The sequence below is a fragment of the Pelodiscus sinensis genome, chromosome 1 (assembly GCF_049634645.1).
Source record: "Pelodiscus sinensis isolate JC-2024 chromosome 1, ASM4963464v1, whole genome shotgun sequence".
NCBI lineage: Eukaryota > Metazoa > Chordata > Testudines > Trionychidae > Pelodiscus > Pelodiscus sinensis.
The window spans coordinates 11,035,642-11,053,909 of record NC_134711.1 but is presented as its reverse complement, the minus strand read 5'-3'; the positions used below and the strand labels follow the sequence as shown (position 1 = coordinate 11,053,909).

General features: G+C 43.4%; 1 long non-coding RNA gene across 1 annotated transcript in view; it reads left to right on the top strand.

The window, feature by feature from the left end:
• Positions 1-796, top strand: part of LOC112547022 (uncharacterized) — a 68,060-nt gene extending 67,264 nt beyond the window's left edge. The window contains exon 4 of the long non-coding RNA XR_003090757.2: positions 685-796. This is a non-coding gene — a long non-coding RNA (uncharacterized LOC112547022). The remainder of the gene's footprint in view (positions 1-684) is intronic.
• Positions 797-18,268: the final 17,472 nt, after the last annotated feature.

Genomic DNA, 18,268 nt, shown 5'->3' with positions numbered 1-18,268 from the left:
CCGACTTACATACAAATTCAACTTAAGAACAAACCTACAGTCCCTATCTTGTACGTAACCCGGGGTCTGCCTGTATTGTACACTAAGGCTGTGGTAATACAATTGTAGCCTGCAGCAGTTTGAATTGTTACTGTATTTTATTTTTAAATAACAGTAACAATGTTCAGTATCTCTAGTCTGGATTCAGATCAGTCGTTCGGAGAAGAAAACGTACTCCATAACCAATTAGTGATCCCAGGAGTTATCCACTCTCATTCCAGAAGACATCTTAAAAAGAAAACAGTCTTTCTTAAGGCAACTATGCGTTTTAAGTAAGTTGATCAGTTACTAAATAATGCTCCCACCTAACAATAAAATGTACCTTTTTTTTTTAGAGTAAATCGATGGAAACACTAAGTATTTGGAAATGATCGTACTTAATTTTGAACCCCTAATGGATACTTGATAGAGGAAGCATCTAATTTGTAGTGACCTTTATGTGTTGTGAAAATCCCTAATTGTTTCTTATGAAACTAAGTTTATGGATATGGAGGTTTCCCACTGAGATGTAAAAAGAAGAGACACTGATTAAGAGTATACTGAGTATAATACTTTTGCCTTAAAGCTATTTTATTGCTCACCTGTGGTTATGGAGATTTTTCTTATACTCAATCTCTCTCTCTCTCTCTTTCTTTTTTTTTAAAGAGATGAAATAGTTTGCAAGAGTTCCTGTACATCTTGATCCTTGAGTTAATGGGCTTGCTTGCTCATTGTAGTTTGGAGAAAAACAAAACAGGATGCATATGTCCCAGTTTATGCTGCAAATGGAACAACTGTCTTCATGGTATAAAAGATAAACTTCTTTTTAATAATGAAGCCCTTTGAAACCAATTAATAGTTGACCTACATAGTAACGTGCATATTTCCATGTTTTCTCCCTCTTTTTATAGAAGCAATCTCTCAGCAACATGAAAGAACAAATAAGTATGTGGGATCATCCAGTTCTGTGTTAAACGTCTGAGGCTACATTTGCAAGTATGCATTCTGCAAGTTTAAATGAATCCCCTTATATTTATAACCTGGAAACTGACACCAAAGTACCCTTGGATATCACTCTTCAACAAATCTTACATACTCAGGAACACCATGGGTATCTCGGTGCTGCAGGCCAGGATCAGTAGAACTTCACAGCATAGAACACTGAACCTTCAGTTCAAAAAGTAAAGGCCTTTATCCCTTTAGCTAGAAGGGAATTTCTATTGCTGAAGGAATGACAGCACACAGCAGAGCTGCTTTGATTCCACATAGCAGAGGGCAGTGGTACATGCACATTCAAGCCAGTTCTTTGCAATATAGATTTCTCATCACCACCAGTTTTTTTTTCTTCCATATAATTACTGATGGGGAAAAGAATCCAGGGTATGAATTTCCCCTAATATATTAGATACATTGGAAAGGACTTAACAGTGTGTTAAAGTAGAGCAGATGAGCTGGCTGGCTGAACGAGGGTACAATTATGGAAAGAGATACCAGGGAGGCCCATTACATTACCAAAATACAGCCTGTGGCCATGCACTGACAAAAATAGATTTTGACAAATAAACATGGGGTATGTCTACACTAGCTCATTAGTTTGAGGTAGGTAGGGTAATTAGGGCAACTGGAGTTGCAAATGAAGCCCGGGATTTAAATATCCTGGGCTTCATTTGCATGTTCCCGGGCATCGCCATTTTTAAATCCCCCTTAGTCCGAACTCCGTGCCTGTGGCTACACGCGGCATGGAGTAGGTAGTTCGAATTAAAGATCCTAATTCGAACTACCATTACTCCTCATGGATCTTTAATTCGAACTACCTACTCTGTGCCACGTGTAGCCGCGGGCACAGAGTTCGGACTAAGGGGGATTTAAAAATTGTAGTGCCCAGGAACATGCAAATGAAGCTTTGGATATTTAAATCCTGGGCTTCATTTGCAACTCCAGTTGCCCTAATTACCCTACCTAGCTCGAACTAATGAGCTAGTGTAGACATACCCCATGTTCCTTCTGCTTGCTGAAGGGGAAGTTACTAGCTTAGGTTCTGGCTGCCCCTGGAGCTGGGGCTGTGCTACCCAGCTTGCATAGGCATGTTCTCAATAGCTCTCATAGAGATGACACACTAAGAACAGTGTAGCCACATAACCACTGATGGAGCTGCAGACGGGGAGGGGGCAAACAAAGGAGGCAGTTGCCTGGAAGCCCAGCAATTTAAAAGGAAATGGGGCTCCAGGCCCTGTAAATTGCCACCGGAGCCCAGCACAGTGCTGTCCAGATGGCACTGAGGGCTGACTACCCCTAGTTCTACCCCCTTGCCCAAGGCCCAGCAAAGTCTGTCAGCAGCCCTGAGCCTGGACAGCAGCTAAGTCTAAATGCCCTGAGTACACACATCTCTGGACCGTGTGGGTCAGTATGGGTACGTCTAGACTACCGCGTTTTGTCGACGGAAGTTTTGTTGACAGATACTGTCGACAAAACTTCCGTCGACAAAGAGCGTCCAGACACATTGAGTTCTGTCGACAAAGCAAGCTGCTTTGTTGACAGAACTCCGTAGTCCGGACGCAACGTTACAGGCAATAACACCTTCTGTCGACAGAACTCTGTTGACAGAAGGTGTTATGCCTCGTAAAATGAGGTATACCAGCGTTGACAAAACTGCTGAGTTCTGTCGACATTATGTCGACAGAACTCAGCGGTAGTATAGACGCTGGTATAGTTTTGTCGACAAAAGTCCACTTTTGTCGACAAAATTAGGTAGTCTAGACACACCCTATGTGGGCAGTGGTGCCACTGCTCACTGTTGTTATCTGTCTTATTGCAGCTACACTACTATTTGTAGCATGCTAGGTTATTGAGAGCTAGCTTGAGTACACATGAGCTGGGGATCTCACCCCTGCTTCATAATCAGACAGTTTCACAAAGGAAAAACAGTTTCTTGCCATTTCAACCAGACTGGGCATTGTCTCAATGACCTTATTACATGCATCCTGCTTCAAAGAGACTTTAACACCATACTACAAAGGGAAGCCTCAGAACGGCCATTCATGCTTAAATTTGACACTTTACAAATGGGCCTTAACAAAGATGCTAACTACCTTATCCATTACAAAGATAGCTTCCCCGATTATCACCCCTAATATCATTATCTCATAGACACTAACCTCTCCCCTCATCCCCTCTTCCCCCGTTCCAAAATCTAATTTGTCAATTTTATATGAGGCTGTGTCCAGACTCAGGGTTTTTTTCGGGAAAAGTAGCCTTTTTCCGAAAAAACTTCCCCTGCGTCCAGACTCAAGCCGCGTTCTTTCGAAATTAAATCGAAAGAACGCGGCTTTTCTTTCGATGGCGGTAAACCTCATTTCACGAGGAAGAACGCCTTCTTTCGAAAGTTCCTCTTTTGAAAGAAGGCGTTCTTCAATGTAAATAGGGCTTCTTCGAAAGAGAGCATCCAGACTCACTGGATGCTTTCTTTCGAAAAAGCAAGCCGCTTTTTCGAAAGTTCAACGTGCAGTCTAGACGCTCTCTTTCGAAAGAGGCTCTTTCGAAAGTATCTTTTGAAAGAGCCTCTTTCGAAAGAGGCTTGCAGTCTAGACATAGCCTGTGTTCACTTTTTTTGATTGTATCCCTTTGGTACATATGGTCATGCCAATTTTCTTCCACAATTTGATCTGAGGAAGTGGGTCTGGCCCACGAAAGCTCATCACCTAATAAATCATCCTGTTAGTCTTTAAAGTGCTGCATAGTCCTGACTTTTGTTTCAGTAAGACCAGACTAACACGGCTACATCTCTATTACTGCTTCATAATGTAGACCTAACTTGATTCTGCTTCCATAGTGAGATAGTTTGAGGCTCAGTGGTATCACTCCAGACTGCTTGGAAGGGTCTGATCACAGTATAGAGCCACTGGGTAAAGTCTAAACTCATCCCTTTCTGGAGTTCGGATTCATTGATAACCACAATATAAATATCAAGCTACACTTTTTCTTCAAGAGAGGCCGTTCCTTGGGTTTTCCCAGGAAGACCCCTTTTCCTTGACCCTCCTTCCCTCGGGCTCTGAGAGAGGCTGTAACTCTTATTATAGCCTGATGGTCTCCAAGCCCTGGTGTACACTAGGGCTTTATTTCTAAATAACCTCCCTGTAAGTCAAAATAATAAGCAGAGCATGCACACTACCAAGCCCATTATTTCAAAATAACAGTCTGCTTACTTCAAAATTGGTACTACTGCTTTCCTTGAGGAATAATAATAGTTATTTCAAAATAGCATTAGTGTGGATGCTCCAGTGCCGCTATTTCAAAATAACGACTCCCAGAGCAAATCAAACTAATTACTCCCCAGTGCTTCCTAGGGCTCTAAGCCGAGCTAGAACCTCCATGCTATTGGAGCCTGCCTTGGAATAATTTCGAGGCTTCCCTGTAGCGATGGCATGCTATTTCAATTTCATTATTTCGGGAGTTATTAAATCGATGTTAGTTATTTTGAAATAGTTTCCAAGTGTTGACATGCCCCAACTGTACTTGCCGCACTGACTCAGCAACAATGACGCTGCTGTGTCAGGCGGGGTTCAAGAATCTGATGACAGACTGGCCCGACGGAGGAAACCTGTTTCATAATCTGAGTGGCATATAATGCACCTGATACTGGGGAGACACTGCCCCACAGAAAACAGCGGGCCATTTATGACAGTGTAGTCACCCGGACAATTGGACCTTTATTTAGATAGGCGGTTCCAAAGAGAAGGGACTGGAGATTAAGAAGATCTCCCAACAATATGCTGCAGTTCACAAGGAGTGACATTACTCTGTGCAGCGGAGCCAGTGTAAGACATATATACTATTTAAGTCCTCAAAATAAAGCTTACACAGACCTTGTGCTGTCCCTCGGCCCAGAGGCAAATGTTTCCCAGGGTGAGCTACTTCTTTCTTCTTGTATTACTGATAACATTCCACGCTGGGCGAATGAAGCCACATTAAGCAATTAGGCGACATGTCTTCCTCTCTTTCAGAAGGAGGCAGCCGTGGCAGCTTTGCTATTTGCATGATACAAGGCTTCAAATATAATTTTTGGATCACTGCACCCTGATCTTATTTTCCCTGCGAACCAACCTCTTCTCATTTACCATTCTTCAAATTATCTGTAAAGTGTTCTTTTGACATTTGTGTTATCTGAAACTATTACTCATTGTCAACATTCTTACCTTACTCAAACACTGTTTCAGCCAGTCGCTGTTCTGTCTCCATTTAACTCCATTCTGCACTGCTTTATTTTTTTAAATTAATAGTACCTTCCATTTGTAGATCAGCTTTTAAGCTGAATACATACAAAGCTCTCTCCTCCCTGGCTACTGGCATATGATGCAAAGGCTTATTAAGTAGAGCACAGCAGGGCCGCATTACAGTTTTGGCAGGGAGTAAAGAAAAATGGCACATCCAGTTGAACCCACAAGAGGATCTCGAGGTAGGCGAACTGGAATTTGGCCAGGACGCTGTGATTAATACGCCTGCTCTAACAAATAATGTGTTATGGGAGCTGCAATGACTGGGTTGTTCAGAACTCAATTTATATCTGAATTTATATCACATCCAAAAGATGGCCACACCAAATGAGCTATTTTTCCTGATACCATGCTGGGGCCATAATGACCCATAAGAGAAATGGGGCACGTTTGAAATCATCAACTACATTTCCACAGCATTTCCATGTGGGTCTTCCATCCTAAGTATTGATTAGCATGTCTGCTCTTAATCAGAAAAATTAGGTATTCTCCCCTTTTCCTCCTTCCTGTACAACAGGGCTACTCAGCAAGGTCCATATGCGACTCGTGGCTGGTTTGCTTGCAGCCTACGGTGTGTTTTGGGTTTACGGTACAGTCTGGGTTGATGTGTTTTAATAGTTAAATTCCTGGACCGTTGTGAAGCCAAAACAAAAAAGAAGTCAATATAATGGTCTTCTGTTGATATGAATTTTAGTAGTTACATTCCTGGACTGTCAATTGCTCATTAAAAGTGCTGTCATATGGGTGGAAATCAGGTAAATATTGCATTTTATTAATATCAGCAGAACTGACTTAAATGGGACCTGCGTGTTGTGTAGTCTTGCCTTAATCTTCGTATGCATGCCCATCAGCATGAAAAAGCTATTTGCATATATTTGCATATATATTTGCATGTATATGCAACCACACTTAAGTTGCGGCCCTCAGCTTGTGCAGTGAGCATCACCGTGGCCCCCGGGGCTTCCAAAGTTGAGTAGCCCTGCTGTACATCTGGACTGTGAATCAAATAAGTTCAACCCAAGTTCTCACTGAAACAATAAGGCAAATCTACCACAGGAGGAATGCATTTAGATTGGCATGATTTTCCGGAAATGCTTTCAACAGAAAAGTTTTCCGTTAAAAGCATTTTCAGAACAGAGCGTCTAGATTGGCACGGACACTTTTCCGCAAAAGCACTTTTTGCGGAAAAGTGTCCGTGCCAATCTAGACGTGCTTTTCCGCAAAAAGCCCCGATGGCCATTTTCGCGATCTGGGCTTTTTTGCGGAAAACAAATCTGAGCTGTCTACACTGGCCCTTTTGCGCAAAAGCTTTGCACAAAAGGGACTTTTGCCTGAACGGGGGCAGAATAGAATTTCCTCAAGAAGCACTGATTTCTTACAGTACGAATTCAGTGCTTTTGCGGAAATTCAAGTGGCCAGTGTAGACAGCTGGCAAGTTTTTCCGGAAAAGTGGCTGATTTTCCAGAAAAACTTGCCAGTCGAGACGCAGCCGAGGAGTATTTTACAAAACTAGTGTTGAGTTACCATTGCATTCTACTGCCCCATCTCAGGCCTTTGAATTAGTAAGCTAAACTGCATTCATAAAATGTTCCTTAGCTCTCCCTGCTTTCCTTTTCCCTCTCCCAACAATAAGACAGCAGGGAAGCCACTGTACAATAGCCAGTTGAAAGAGTTATGCTAAGGCAGCAGTTGGGAGGCTTTCAAAAAAGAAGAGACTTTTTTTTTGTCTTTGACCAAAATATTTCAAGAGCTGTCTCACATGTAAAGCTCTCAGCTGGTGCAGAGAGTTGGGGTGCAGGAGAGGGTGAGAGTTGTAGGCTCTGGGAGGGTGTGGTAGGGAATTCTCACCTGGGGCAGAGGATTGGGGTTCCAAAGCGGTGCGAGGTGCAGACTCTGCAGACACTTTTCACAGATGATCCTGGAAGGTGGCACAGCAAGACTCAGGCAACCTGTCTGCCTGCCATAGTTCCACACTGTTCCCAGAGGCAGCTGGGTGCTGGTGTGACTCTGTGTGCCCCTTGTGGGGGAGTGGGAAACCAATCTCTATGCACTGACTGCACCTGCAAAACACTGCCCCCACAGCTCCCATTGGCTGGGAACCCACCAACGGGAGCTGTGAGGACAGTTCTGGGAGCGGGTGCAGAATGTGGAGCCCCCTAGACTAAACCCTGCATGCAACTTTTAGGGGTTGTTGTTTTTCAGAAATTCAGGGTTTTTTCATAAAAAGGCTGCCCACAAGGGGACAGCCAAAGAACTGCAAGGGAGCAGCGAAAGAACCACATGCCGCTTCAAAGCCACAGGTTGCCAACTGCCACTCTAAGGGCTTCATCCACACAGCCACTCTCTCTCATTGCAGGTCAGAAAGAAAACAGGCCCCGGTGCTCACCTATGAGGTGGGGCATATACTCTCCTTTTTCTCAGATTCTACTTTCTCTTCATTTGACAAGATGAAAACACAGTATATGGGTCTCTGGTGGTCAAGAACCACATTCCAGGCTAGAATCACCACAGAGGTCTCTGTTAGTTGTCAGCACCTAGGGGTGAGACATCACTGTCCAAAACAGGGCAAGCTTTGTCTAATATGCCAAATGTACTGTGTTCTTTTCCCACCACTGTATGTTGATCCCAAGGTCACTTCTGTGAGACAGCTTGTCTATCTTTCTTTAGCTTTCAGCAGACTCCACACGTCTGTCTTCTTTCTCCACAATCATTTCACCCCATTATTGTATGCAACCTGTACACTTTTCAAAGATTTCCTCTGATACCAGGTCTCCAGTTCTCTTCATCCAAAAATATTCTACAAGACATTGGAGACAAAAGCCACTGCACAGCTGAGAGCTGCAGTGTTGTACAACAAGACTCCCTGAAGGTCAGAGATCAGAGTGAGCTCCTCCCTGATTAACATAGTCACAAAGCCAGGATCATGGCAGATGGAGACATGGGTTATAAGTGAACTGGTCTGTCATGTTACATCTTTTCTGTCAATACATGGTTGAACTGTTAGGTAAATTAGCTTTGGCCAATTTCACATACTTCACATCTTAGTTTACAGCAAACATTCACACGACCAAATTTTTTGTTACAGATATCCCTGTACTTAGACCTGGTCCCCACATACAAAACTTGTACTGCTTTAACTCCACAGATACGGTGAAAGCAATAGACTATCCCACCCCATTATGCAGTTGCAGTTATACTAGTATAAACTTGCAAGACTACTTTGCCTCACTATTACGCCTCACCCATTTCAAGCAACAGGCAGCAGCGTATTGAAAAACTTCCCACAAAGTCAGCCCTGTGTGATCATTACCAACACTGGAGTAAACATACCTATTGTGAGCACCAATAAGTGCTCCTTGAGTTTGGCAGAGGCTGGCAATGGACAATGGGATGGATTACTTGATGATTACCTTTTCTGTTTGTTCCCTTTGGGGCACCTCACATTGGCCACTGTTGGAAGACAGGATACTGGACTAGATGGATCTTTGTTCAGACCCAGTATGGCCATTCTTACGTTCTTATCCCTCGTTGGAAGTATCAGAAAGCAAACTGGCCCAGCTTTACACAATTCATTTATTATTACAACTTTTAAAAAAATGAGTAGTCCTGTGGCACCTTAGGGTATGTCTACACTGCACGGCTATTTTTGGGATACCTCTGGTATCCCAAAATAACCATCCCACATCTACACAAGCTGCCCATTTTTTAAAAAACATTTTTTGCAGTAACTGGTGCACTATTTCAGCATCCTGGTAAACCTAGTTACATGAGGGTTAAAGGATGGTTCAAAATAGCATCTTATTTCAAAATTTGGTGCCGTGTAGACGTGCCAAATTTCAAAATACGTTATTTCGAAATAGATTAGAAATAAGATATGCAATTTGCCTAGTGCAAATTGCATATCTTATTTCGAGTTTAGGATGCTACCACCCTAGTTCGAACTAGAGTGGTTAATGTAGTCAATGGAAGTTGCAAATGAAGCCCGGGATTTAAATATCCCGGGCTTCATTTGCATCTTGCCGGGCGCTGCCATTTTTTAATCCCCGGTAGTTCGGACTCCGTGCCCGCGGCTACACGCGGCACGGAGTAGGCAGTTCGAATTAGGCTTTCTAGGAAGACTGAGGGGGACATGATAGCCATTTTCAAGTATCTAAAAAGATGTCATAAGGAGGAGGGAAAAAACTTGTTCATCTTGGCCTCTGAGGATAGAACAAGAAGCAATGGACTTAAACTGCAGTAAGGGAGGTTTAGGTTGGATATTAGGAAAAAGTTTCTACCTGCCAGGGTAGTCAAACACTGGAATAAATTGCCCAGAGAGGTTGTGGAACCCCCATCTCTGGAGCTATTTAAGAGTAGGTTAGATAAATGTCTATCAGAGATGGTCTAGACAGTATTTGGTCCTGCCATGAGGGCAGAGGACTGGACTCGATGACCTCTCAAGTTCCCTTTCAGTCCTAGTATTCTATAATTCTATGATTCTATGTGTTACTATGGCTACATCTAAACTAAATCCCTTTTTTCGATAAAGGGATGTAAATTAGGCACGTCGATATTGCAAATGAAGCGTGGATGCGAATTTCCCATGCTTCATTTGCATAATGGGGGCCGCTGCTTTTTTTGAAACGGGGCTTTTAGAAAAAAACCCAGCAGTTTAGACGGGGATCTTTCGAAAATAAAACCCTTTTTCGAAAGATCCTATACTCCTCATTTTTTGGGGAGGAGTAGGAATAAGAAATCCTTCGGAAAAGGGCTTATTTTCCAGAGAATCGTGTCTAGACTGGCGCTTTTCTCCGGCTTATCCCCAAGCCAGAAAAAAGCGGCAGCCATGTAAATGCAAATGCCGCGGGGGATATTTAATTCCCCCGCAGATTTGCAATTCCGACTCATCACATTAGCATCCCTTTTCCAGAAAGGGATGCCAATGTAGACGTAGCCCCCGTGTTTAACTCACCAAGCCACCATCTCAACAAAAGGCTTCCCATTGAGACAATTCTACTAAGGGTCCTTGGTATTACCTCCAGGTGGTATATTAGTTGGCAAGGACAAGCTTCAAACATAGTCAATGTCTATCTCATGACAAATCCAACCATCCAATCCCCCTAGTTTTGTCTTTCCAGGACATCTTTTAGAAAAAATGTAATTGTTTCAGATGTGAGGTGATCACGTGCTCTGGTAATGACTATAAATAGAGCATTTGTGACTCCCCATTTTGCTTCCATTAGGAGATGAAGGTCACATAATTGCAACCTGGACTCAGTGAACAGGACTGCCTTGTTCTCTCATGGATTTGCACAATGCTCTACTCTCAGCTCTTGAGTGGTTACAACTCTTAGGCTGACATAGTTGACGTGACTGTTTCTGTGGAAGGAATAGCAATACATATAATATGCTTATGCCAATATAGCTATTCCTGTATGGGAAGAGGAATAACTTATCTGGATATAGCTACATTTATCCTGGTACCAGCTGGAGTTACCCGGCGTTGTTCAGGAAAGTTGATATAACTGAGGTGAGGAGCTTGAGGGGAGGGAGGGGAAGGAAGCCGGCGCACCTGCAGCCTATGCCCGAGCCTGCCCTCTGTTTCCTTGTCCCTCCGCTGGCCTTAGTGAGTGACTGTCCCTGCCGCTTCCCCCGGGAAGCTGCTTCCTTCCCCACTGCAAAGCTCTGTGCAGCCCCGGGGATAGGCGTCGGTCTCTCATCTCTTCCCTCCCACAGTACCTTAAAACCTTCTCCTGGATGAAAGGTTATCCCATGCAAAGTTTGGTTGCGATAGCTCTTATAGTGTCCAAGTTATTAGTGCACAAACATACAAACATTCTCCTTTATATATTATAGATAGATAGAAGATAAGGGCCTCCACAGTAAAAGGGCACAGATTGGATCTCCTTGGTCCAGCGCCCTTGGGATGTGACTGGTCCCAGATGAGGGATTTTGCTGGATCCATGAAGGTCATTTCTGGGCCCACCCTGTAACCACTCCTCTTCCCCACCCACGCCATGGCCTCACTGGTAGTCTCCCAGTTGGCTTCCCCTTGCCGCCAACCCCTGTGCACACAGGGGTCCTGGCGCCACCATGGAAGCCCCTTTGGGCTCCATCCCCATGAGGCAGCCCCACTTCTGGGGTCCAGTTGTGCTGCCAGGCAACAAGCTCCATTGGGCTTCATCCTTGCTGGGCAGCCCTGCTGCATCCTGGCTGAACCAGGCAGCTCTGCCGGGTGGCAGTGGGGCTGCCGGGCTTTCTGCTGTGCTGCTGAGCAGCCCCATTCCCAGGTTCCTGGCCCTGCTCGTGGTCAGACTCCTGACCCCGTGAGGCAGCCACGCTACCTTCTAGTCCTGCTTGGCAGCTGAGCCGCTTGGTGGTAGGGAGGCTGCTGGGCTCCTGGTTGTGCTGCTAGGCGGCCATGTTGCCTCCCAGTCTCGCAGAGCAGTTTCACTGGTTGGCTCCAGCCCCACTGCCTCCCATGCCCCTTTCCCACAGTGTCAGCACCGGGCAGCAGCCCTACTGCTGGGCTCCTGGATTTGCTGCTACAGGGCAGCCCCGCTATTGGGCTCTTGCCCCACGGAAGGGCTCCCAGCTGCCAACCCTCCACTGGGACTCTGGTCCTGGGACGTCTGTGGTCCTGTCAGACCAGGGATGTTGCCAGACCAGAGAGTTCTGCTTAAGAGAGGTTCAACCTGTAATACCAATGTAGCAATATTGGCAAAAACACAATAGCTAGCTCCCCTAGGTTCCATAGTTATATTGATCCAAAATCTGTGAGAAGGCCAGGCCTTACACTACAAGAAAATGCTTCAATATTTGTGTCTCAGGAAACAGATATAAGCCCATTCAATTTTTCTGATGAACCGCAATTATTAACTACCCAGGTCAAATTCAGGATACATCAAAACAGTCTTCTGAAACGTTTCACTATCACTTAATACTAAATCAATCATAAATTGCCGCTCAAGGAGGAAGAATACACGTCAACAACTAGGAAGATAAAGAAACGCACCAGTGCTTGTGAGGGAAATAATTATACCTGAGCTTATGAATCTGTCAGATGGCTGAAGTGAAAGAAACCACCTTTCCCTTAGGAGTCGAACTCAGAGAGGAAGGCAGATACAGTGGTGTGGGTGATAGATAAGGACTCAGGACACAGAGATTCAATTCCCTATTCTGCTACAGAAGGGGTGGGCAATAAGTGGCCTGCAGGCTGGGTGAGGTTTACCAGGGTTAGCCCCTGGCTGGTCACCAGTGATTTATTTGTCTGCATGTCCATTCCCAGCTAATGGGAGCAGCAGAAAGCTGTGCCCCAGTTTGTGCTGCTTCCCACAGCTCCCATTGTCCAGGAACAGCTATTTGCTACCAATGGGAGCTGCAAACAGCTGTACCCGTGGACTCGCAGGTAAATAAAGCATTAGCAGCCTGCCAGGGGCTAGCCTTGGCGAACCCTGCACTACAGCTTTTCTGTGTGACTTTGGACAGGTCACTTAATCTGCATGTTTCCATTCTCTCCTTTGTAAAAGTGGGATGAATACAGTTCCCTAACTCAAAGAGAGCTCTGAGGCTAAATACATTACAGACTGTCAGGTTCACAGATACAACCATAACGGGCAGCCGGATAAGACTTTAAATTAGATGTATTGAGCTATTTTGCAGCTCATAATAATTTAGTTGAATTTACTATGCTACAGATTCTTATGTGCAAATGCATGGCTCTTTTCATATTGGCTATCTACATAACACACATAGATGAAGATATATGTCTCTATGTAGCCCTCTCATAACACTCCCCCATGGCCTTGTTTGAAATGGCTCAGCAGAAATAGTTACTGATGAATAGATTTAATCTACTCCACTTTAATAAAAGCATAGACAAAGTCACACAAGTTTCCAGGAGGTATTTTGGTGCATGTTTCCTTAAAAATGTACGGGTTTTTAAAATCTCAGAGGGAAAAATCAGCATCATGTGGTGCGCCAGTTGCTATGGTAACTATATTTTTTCCTTTTATTTAGTAATAGCGTGAATTGGCTCCCAAACCTGTCCAGCAACATGACCTTCTGAAAAGTAAATTGACAGGGTTCTACATACTTATATACACCTTTTTCATATTATTTCCTTCCTCAAGAAAACACGGACCTTAACATAAAACCTGAGGTTTTGTCTGACTGTGCCATTTTTAGTGCACATTGCTGCATACTCCCCAGTGTGAAGGAAAAAATGAGATAGTCAGTTAGGTGAAACAGAGGGCTTGTTAATGAGACTAAAACCCCAACCATTTTTTTGAAAGAATGATAAGGAAAATCCCACTTTCAGCTCAGTGCATAAATTCACTTGTATTCAATCATAATTTTTTGAAGACTAAAAACATCCAATTCAAGTGACTGCATGCCACCTAAACCAGTTATTTAAAATGTTGGTCTAACTCAAAGTATTTTTATGCATGGATTGTTTGTGTCATAGTAGCACCTGAAAGGCACCAGTTGAGGTTTGGACTCAGTTATGTCAGGCACTGGCCATGTACGTATTAAGTAGGGCTGGTCAAAAAACAAGGATTTTGCATTGAGGAAATTGTGAGGTGGTGACATTTGGTTTAATGCCACATGGGAATGATATAATGAGAATTTCTGATTTTTTTCACAAAAGATACATAAGTGAGTGAGACTCACAAAGATTTCCCACTGAGTAATCAGCAGCCCAGGGATTATTAGGGCCTAGGCACAATGGGAAGAATTCAGGTTCAAATCCTGGCTCTGAATCAGGAATCAAACCTGGGTCTCTCATTTAATGGCTGAACTTCTGAGGCCTAGGAAGGAGGGCTTAATAGTTACAATAAAAACAAGATGATGCTGGTAGGTAATACATCTGTTGCTTCATTTTTGCTGCCACTTCTGTGGCACCAGAGGGCATGATGGATTTCCATGTAAGTGCTGCTGTTCAAGATAGATTAATAGAAAGTTAGAACTGGAAGGGACCTCAAGAGATCATCAAGTCCAGCTCTCATGGCAGGACCAAGCACGAACTATACCATCCCTGACAGATGTCTGTCTAATCTGCTCTTGAATATCTCTAGTGATAGAGATTCCACAGCCTCCTTAGGCAAGTTGACCTTGAGTGGGTTACTGCAGATTATGTAGCACTGGGAAGAAGGATCCAAGAATTAAGAGCGCAAGTGGTGTTCTCGTCCATCCTCCCTGTTGAAGGGAAAGGATTGGGCAGGCATCGTCTAATTGAGGAAGTAAATGTGTGGTTGCTCAGGTGGGCTACGTCTACATTGGACCCTATTACGGAATAGGGATGCAAATGTAGAACTTTGGAAGAGGCAAATGCGCGGGGGATTTAAATATCCCCCGCGGCATTTGCATTTTCATGGCCGCCGCTTTTTTCCAGCTTGGAGATAAGCCGGAGAAAAGCGTCCAGACTGGGGCGATCCTCCGGAATAAAGCCCTATTCCGGAGGATCTCGTATTCCTACTTGCAATTCCTTTCTTGAAATGTGGTGGCCAGAACTGGATACAATACTCCAATTGAGGCCTAATCAGTGCAGAGTAGAGTGGAAGAATGATTTCTCGAGTCTTGCTCACAACACTCCTGCTAATGCATCCCAGAATCATGTTTGCTTTTTTTGCAACTGTGTCACACTGACGACTCATATTTATGTTGTGGTCCACTATGACCCCTAGATCCCTTTCTGCAGTACTCCTTCCTAGACAATCATTTGCCATTCTGTATGTTGGAAACTGATTGTTCCTTCCTAAGTGGAGTACTTTTCATTTGTCCTTATTGAACTTCATTCTTTTTACCTCAGACCATTTCTCCAGTTTGTCCAGACCATTTTGAATTATGATCCTATCCTCCAAAGCACTTAAAACCCCTCCCAGCTTGGTATCATCTGCCATCTCTCTATGCTATCATCTAAATCGTTGATGAAGATATTGAACAAAACCAGTCCCAAAAGAGACCCCTGTGGAACCCCACTTGTTATGCCTTTCCAGCATGATTGTGAACCATTAACAACTACTCTCTGAGAATGATTATCCAGCCAGTTATGCACCCACCTTATGGTAGTTCCAACTAAATTGTATTTGCCTAGTTAATTGATAAGAATATCTTGTGAGACGATATCAAATGCCTTGCTAAAATCTAGGTATACTATGTCTACCGCTTTGCCCTTATCCACAAGACTAGTTTTCCTATCAAATAAAACTATCAGATTGGTTTGGCATGATTTGTTCTTTACAAATCCATGCTAGCTGTTACCTAATCATATCTTATTTTCTTCCAGACATTTGCAGATGAATTATTTAATTACCTGCTCCATTATCTTTCCTGGCACAGAAGTTAAACTGACTGGTCTGTAGTTTCCTGGGTTGTTCTTATTTCCCTTTTTATAGATGGGCACTATATTTGCCCTTTTTTAGTCTTCTTGAATCTCTCCTGATTTCCATGATTTTTCAAAGATGATAGCTAAAGGCTCAGATACAACCTGTATCAGCTCCTCAGGTATTCTAGGATGCATTTATCAGTCCCTGGTGACTTGAAGACATCTAACTTTTCTAAGTAATTTTTAACTTGTTCTTTTATTTTAACTTCCAAACCTAATGCATTTCCACTAGCATTCACTAGGTTAGGCATCTCTTCTTCATCAAGGCTACATTTAGATTGCATCCCTTTTTCGTAAAAGGGATGCAAATTAGATCTCTTATCCGAAAGATCTCTTATCCCTTATTCCAGCACCCTAGCTTGTTGAATGGTAGACCAACACAGACCTTCTGCCCTAAGCTGGGGAGGCTGTCACTCCAAGAGGGAGGTGGAAAGGGTAGGAAGATACAGGCCCACTCCACCACATCCTAGCCCATGACCCTAACAGTAGCTGAGTAATCTACCGCAGAGTCAGCGGGGATTTGCCCAAAACATGCTCACCTAGTATCAGGCCAACACTAAAAACTGTCATCTAGTTTCTCTGGGCTACTTCTGACATCCTTCAACAGCAGGCTCAGCAGCTCCTTGGTGTCTCAGTCAGCAGGTGGCCCTGAGAGCACTTGCCAGTCCTTGGTATGCTAAGGATCCTCTTCAGGATCCATAAGCAAGCAGGAAGTTCCTGTCACCTTTGGCAGCTCCAGTCCAACTGAACTTCAGAGCTGGCCTGTTACACTTCTTCTTGTCTGACCCCACCACTTCTAGCAGGCAAGGCCTGGCCTTCCTAGCTTCACCCTGCAGATAGTGGGTAGCGATCTCTTCCTGTCAATCTATGAGGGAGGCCATGCCTCCTTAATTCATCCAGCATGAATGTATCTAGTTCTTTTTTTATCCTGGTTTGTGGCTTGGCCTTCATAACATCCTCCGGCAAGCTGTTTCACAGGTTGACTATGTGTTGTGTGAATTAATACTTCCTTTTGTTTGTTTTAAACCTTCTGCCTATTAATTTCACTTGATGACCCCTAGTTCTTGTGTTATGAGAAGGACTAAATAACACTTCCTTTATATACTTTCTCCAAACCAGTCATAATTGTATAGATCTCTATCATATCTCCCCTTAGACATGTCTTTTCCAAGGTGAAGATTCCCATTCTTATTAATTTCTTCTCATATGGAAGTTGTTCCTTGCCCTAATCATTTTTGTTGCTCTTTATCTGAAACATTTTTCAATTTCAATATATATTTTTTGAGATGGGACAACCACATCTGCATGCAGAATTCAAGATGTGGGCATACCATGGATGGATATAGAGACAATGTGATATTTGCAGTCTTATCTATGCCTCTCCTAATGATTCCAAACATTCTGTTAGCATTGCACACTGAGAGTGAATTTTCAGAGAAGTCTCCACAATGACTGCAAGATCTCTTTCTTGAGTGGTAACAGCTAACGTAGAGCCCATCATTTTATATACATAGTTTGTATTATATTTTACAATGTGCATTATTTGCATTTATCAACACTGAATTTCATCTGCCATTTTGTTGGCCAGTCTCCCAGTTTTGCGAGATCCCTTTGTAATGCTTTCAATCTGCTTTGGACTCAACAATCTCAAGTAGTTTTATTTCATCAGCAAATATTGCCACCCCATTGGTTACCCCTTTTTCCAGATTACTTATGATCATATACATTAATGGGACAACCTAAATGGAATATCAAGCCTTGCTAAGACAAACAAGCATAGCTATGCAACCCAGATTACATAGAAGGGAATATAAAAAAAGGAGTTTGGGAATAATAAAAGAATATATTTGCTCTGCAATGAACTGACTCTGGCATTCCCCAAACTTCACTGATTCACATAAGATCCTGTGATAGAAATGTAGCCGTGTTAGTCTGGGGTAGCTGAAGCAAAATGCAGGACAATGTAGCACTTTAAAGACTAACAAGATGGTTTATTAGATGATGAGCTTTCGTGGGCCAGACCCACTTCCTCAGATCAAATAATCATCTAATAAACCATCTTGTTAGTCTTTAAAGTGCTACATTGTCCTGCATTTTACATAAGATCCTGTTATCAGTGTTAATAATGAGAATTGCCACATTAGAAATCTTTTGAGGATGAGCATTGCATGCAAACAGCAGGTATAAATTTGGTGAGAATGGCCAAACAGCTGATTTAAGCATGTTTGATATCTGAAAAATAACACCCTCCCGCAGTCCAAGCAGAGCAGCAGCTGTACGTGTGTCTCTCTGCTGGCATGTGTCATTACTCTGGATATCTTCTGTTCGGTTTGTCTCAGCTCCTTGCAGAAACTGTTGCTGCTTCTCAGAAGAGTGTAATGGGATTTTTCATTAGACTGTCTGTTAGAAAAGGGCTTGGCCCACTGAAATCCCTGTGCCTTCTCTCTTGCCAACACACACAAACCCGGGATATCTTATCCTTCCCGGCTTAAAATTCTTTATTTCCATGAGATGTAATTAAAAAAAAATCCACTTTTAAATCTGAATATCCTCTAGACAAAAGGACCTGAAGATTACGGAAGTAGAATGCTACCTCCAGCAGTCACTATTCACT